The sequence below is a fragment of the Mus caroli genome, chromosome 4 (genome assembly GCF_900094665.2).
Source record: "Mus caroli chromosome 4, CAROLI_EIJ_v1.1, whole genome shotgun sequence".
NCBI lineage: Eukaryota > Metazoa > Chordata > Mammalia > Rodentia > Muridae > Mus > Mus caroli.
In genome coordinates this window covers 1939121-1943266 of record NC_034573.1, presented here as the reverse complement: position 1 = coordinate 1943266, position 4146 = coordinate 1939121, and the positions used below count along the sequence as shown (strand labels likewise).

The window sequence follows — 4146 nt, the reverse complement described above, 5'->3', positions numbered from 1 at the left end:
ACGTTCCATGTATAGACCTCCACATTTTCTACACATCTATCTTCACTGTACTGCCTACAGTACTGCACGTTCCATGTATAGACCTCCACATTTTCCACGAGTCTATCTTCACTGTCACTTAATAATACTGCACATTCCATATATACCTCCACATTTTCCATGACTCTATCTTCACTGTTACTTAATAATACTGCACATTCCATATATACCTCCACATTTTCCATGACTCTATCTTCACTGTCACTTAACAATACTGCACATTCCATGTATAGACCTCCGCATTTTCCACGAGTCTATCTTCACTGTACTGCCTACAGAACTGCACATTCCATGTATAGACCTCCACATTTTCCACGAGTCTATCTTCACTGTCACCTATTGCTGACATTTTGGTCAGCCACAGGCTTCTGCACTATGCACTGCCTGAGAAGCTTCTGTGACAAGGCCTGGGCACAGCACCAATCTGTGGATATAAGACTTCTTAGGAGAGAGTTTGAAAACATAACCATTTTGTAAAACAATAGGAGAAAGTCCAGGTATATTTAGGGCATCAGTAGTGATGGTTTAGATAGACACATATTTAAACATGAACAGACAACTATTCTATGCCACATTCTAAAATGTTTTTAAGTGTTTTGGGGGGACTACTAACAGTTGGGTACATGTATCTCTGATACTTTGCCTGCTCTTGGGACTCTTTTCCTCCTCTTGGGTTGCCTTGCTTGGTCTCCATGCGAGGGCTTTTGCTCTGTCTTATTGTATCTTGTCATCTCTTGGAGGTCTACTGTTTTCTAAAGAGGAAATGGAGGGAAAGTGGATTCGGGGAGAAATGAGGTGAGTGGGGGAGCTGGGAGGAATGGAGGGAGGGGACTGGTTTTTAGGATGTATTGTATGAGGGAAGAACTTATTTTCAATAAAAATTAATTTTGCCTGATGATATGAAAATAACTTTACTATTTCTAAAAGATATTGTTTCATATGTGAGAAATAACACAAATTATCTTATAAATATGAAAACTCATCCTGTCATTAATTTGATATAAAATAATTAATTTAACTTTTTAAAATGATGGTCTTAGTTTGAAACTGAAATGACCTTACTAATTTCTTTAGATGAAGTCTCATATAAAACAATGTAAAATCTTAACAATCATGATTCATTTGTAGGTAATTTAGCCTTTAAAAGGGCACTTAATATTTAGGTCCCGGCCATAAACTTGTTACTTTGACATACCACTCTATCTTATTCACATATTTATATTTTCATGTTATATTTAAAGTTTTAATGTCATATTTTGATTTTTGCTTTCTAAAACCTAAGTGGTCGATGAGAAATGTTGTCATTTTGACATCATGGGATATATCAGATTGTCAGGATATCCATAAGAATGGAAAGCCTCACTGACATGTGACTACAGACTTTTAAAGGTTACAATATCTTTCTCTGTAATTTTCCTGTTCCTGAAATGCTGACCTATATACCACACTTACCTGCATTGTCCAAGTTCATAGACCACATTGTAGTGGGTTCTGTCTAATGCTGCTTGTATCATGTTAATTTGGCTCCCCAAAATTGCACAAGAATCCTCACATCCACACAAAAGACTGAGGGACCCTGCCACCCTTTGGGTTTGATTGGTAAATAAAGTTGCTGACAGCCAATGGCTGGACAGGACAGACAGAGGCAGGACTTTGAGGATTCCCTGGCAAGGGACTGTGGAAGGAGAGAGAAAGAAGGAGATCCAGCATGCTTGGGAATGTGAGGAGATGCCCTGCCTGAGAAGGGCATAGCCAGCCGCAATATAGGAGCCTGGGAATAGAAACCCCAAGAAGGCTTCCCAACTGGGTCCAGGGCAGCAAAGACAGAATATAGAAGTTAGTAAATTCTAACTCAGGAATATCAGAGGGAGTGGATTGGCCATGTGGAGGTTGAGAAATGGCCTGGCCATTGAACTGCTTTGGGCTTATCAAAATATAAAGGCTGTGTGTGCGTGTCTTTTATTGAAGAAGCCAGAACATTGGGGCTGGCAGTGAGGAATTTGCTGCCCAGATCAACTTGAGTATTTAATTGGATACTACTATACCGCCCTGCAAACAGCACGCCCTGGGACAGAATACAGAGTGTCTGTGGTGCCAGACATTGTATTTTATAAATGTTTTGAAACTGTCAGAAACTAAATAACTTTATGATTTTTGGTAACTATTATAAAAATATTTCATACTGTAGAATGTAATATATTAGTGATAAAATTTAAATGTTCTGGATAATGTAATTCTAATAGTAATTGAGAATTATGTTATTTAGAAGAGAAATGCTATAAATTCATTGCTGCAAGCAAATCTGGTATAGTAACAACTCACAATTCTTCTTTTTTGTCTTTTCTGATGAACAGATCTGACTCGTTTTCTTTTCTTCCATAAACAAATCGCTTTACTCTTGAACAGACAATGTCCCCAGAAGCCTGTAGACTAGATTAAAGAAAAGTCTCAGTCGCAGGTATATGACAACTCCCTGTGAGGTGTTGGACAAGGGAGCCTAGAAGACACCAAAACAATGTAAGCTGTTACTTTTGCTCTTGGTTGCTCCTGAGAACTTAATGGTGAAGAAGGTATTGGTGAAAACACCAACTCCTTTGGCCATAGAACACAGATAAATCAAGCAAGAGCTGAGTTGGAAACCTCTTCCTTAATCGCTGACTTCATACTGACAGGAGACACTACACAAACCGCCCGGGGCAGAGAAGTCAAACAAGACATACCTTCTAATGTGATAGTGGCCTGACCCTGGAGGGAAACCAACTGTTTTATGGTGGAGTTTGAGCCCAATGGACAAGAAGGAACTCAAGCCTGGATCTATAAGCCATAGCCCCTGGGGACTATTATTTGACAAAACCATCACATTGTCCAACTGTCTTTTAAACATCCATCTACCCATAAATTGGTGCTGTGCTCAGGCTTCATCCCAGGAGCCTCTTGGGCAGTGGTTAGTGCAGAGGCCTGTAACTGGTCAAAATGTCAGGTGATGGTGGTGGTAGAGGACTTTACCCTAAACAAGACATTTACATCTCTACTCCAAGGTTCTGGAAGTCTAAGAGGCCGACACACTGTAAGGATTATAAGATGTGAGAGTAACAGCAAAAGCATGTCTTCTGGACATTACATAGCCAACGAACTCATGAGCTCTCAACAGCTATGGTTACCTGCACAAGAGTGTGCTGCCCCTCAACATTGCATCATTGATGGGGGAGGGCCCGGAAGTGCTTGAGGGAATGATTGGCAGTTAACTGTTGTTAGGGGAGTTGGTGTCATTTTCTTCTCAGTGGTGTAGGCACTGATGGCTTGCCCTTGCTCTAGTAAATAACCCTTGCCCATGCCTAGAAATAAACTCAGTGGGCCACATGCAAAGGAAATCATGAATCCAAAGGGGGCTTGTTGAAAAGAAGGTTTTCAGAAGGAGGGAAAGGGATATAGAAGAGGGAAATGGGTGGGGTGAATATTACTAAAGTTCATTATATAAATTGTGAATCTATCATACAAAATTAAAACAGAAATTTAACAAAAGTAAAAGCACTTTCTATTTATGGGATTTATGCGATGGGAACTATTTTGGTTGTGGTCAGCAGAAGGTGATTATGCTTTTTAATGGCAAGCATATTAATTACTCTGACACCTCAATATATGGTGTGTTCATTGTAAAATATTGTTGGAGAGAATAGCCATTGTGTTATATGAGACTATGACTACACAATATACAATGACGGGCTTACTATGTTTTTCCACATGTTGAGATCAACCACATAACAGACAAGTAGTAGACTAATTTCAGCCACAAAAATGCCTGCATATTTCCAGCTTCCATTCCTCCAGACTTCTATAGATTTCTCTCCTCTTCAGGGATAAGGAAAGCTTTAAGAGTCTTAACAGAGAGCTTAAATGTATTTTGGATTAGAGAAATCCCAAATGGTCTGAGACCATTTGGATGGTCACAATAGCAGAAAGTACCTTGGATGTTTCATTAAATGATGAACAAGTGTGGCCAGTTATGTACATGCAGGTGACTGATGGAAGATTCAAGAATGTGATACATTTATTTTCTGGAGAGAAAGCTTGTACCACTGTGGAGAAATCGAATTTACACATACAGAA

The 4146-nt window shown here is 39.4% G+C and overlaps 1 long non-coding RNA gene across 1 annotated transcript in view; it reads right to left on the bottom strand.

The window, feature by feature from the left end:
* LOC110292106 overlaps positions 1-3246 on the bottom strand; it is a 10283-nt gene extending 7037 nt beyond the window's left edge. Inside the window, exons 1-2 of the long non-coding RNA XR_002377654.1 lie at positions 3201-3246; positions 2362-2536 (exon numbers count right to left, since the gene is read on the bottom strand). This is a non-coding gene — a long non-coding RNA (uncharacterized LOC110292106). The remainder of the gene's footprint in view (positions 1-2361; positions 2537-3200) is intronic.
* Positions 3247-4146: the final 900 nt, after the last annotated feature.